The sequence below is a fragment of the Myotis davidii genome, unplaced genomic scaffold (assembly GCF_000327345.1).
Source record: "Myotis davidii unplaced genomic scaffold, ASM32734v1 scaffold161, whole genome shotgun sequence".
In the NCBI taxonomy this organism is placed as follows: domain Eukaryota; kingdom Metazoa; phylum Chordata; class Mammalia; order Chiroptera; family Vespertilionidae; genus Myotis; species Myotis davidii.
This window is the reverse complement of record NW_006291567.1, coordinates 733,804-734,470: the sequence shown is the minus strand read 5'-3', so window position 1 is coordinate 734,470 and position 667 is coordinate 733,804. Positions and strand designations below refer to the sequence as shown.

Here is a 667-nt window from a genome sequence, read left to right as displayed (position 1 = left end):
ATTTTTAATTCTCCCAGAGACCTCCTCTGACACCTGGCTGGAAGGGAAGGGGAGGAGAGGAGAGGGGAGAGAAGGAGATAGGAGAGGAGGACAAGGGAAGGGAGGGAAAGGGAGGGGAGGGGAGGGAAGAAAATATCCTATAGCTGCTAACAATTGTGGGCCTCCAGCCAATATTTAATCTGAGTAATTAAAAAAAAAAAGGAAATGTAACCCAGGGCAGCTGGAGGGGGGAGAGGAAGAAGCGGGAAGGAAGAGAGACACAAAGCAATGGCTCAAGCACTATAATCAATGGACAGTTTATTGGACAAATTCTTATGCTGTCTAAATTTTATGAAAGATTAGGTGTTCTTCCCCATGGTTATGTAAACTTGCCTTCTTTTTTTTTTTTAATGGAACTCTTTGCTAATACATTTCCTGCCCCTACTTTTGAACAGCTCTATATTTCTCTTTAAGGAAGTAATAAGCTTGTGAAAAGCCTGCAGCTGATGCTAACCTACCTCCGGAAGGCTTAATGTCTGCCCTGGTTAATTCACCAGGAGGGCAGGGTCAGGGAAAAACCGGGGAGTCTAGTGTGACCAGAATCTAAAATTGAGTCAAATCCTCTCTGCAGCCTTATATTCTCTCTCCTATCACTTCAAACAATAATGTCACAAACTGGGGGGGGGGG

The 667-nt window shown here is 44.4% G+C and overlaps 1 protein-coding gene across 4 annotated transcripts in view; it reads right to left on the bottom strand.

Annotated features, from left to right (window-relative positions):
* Window positions 1–667, bottom strand: part of SH3KBP1 (SH3-domain kinase binding protein 1) — a 241,804-nt gene that overhangs the window by 187,885 nt on the left and 53,252 nt on the right. The window lies entirely within an intron of this gene.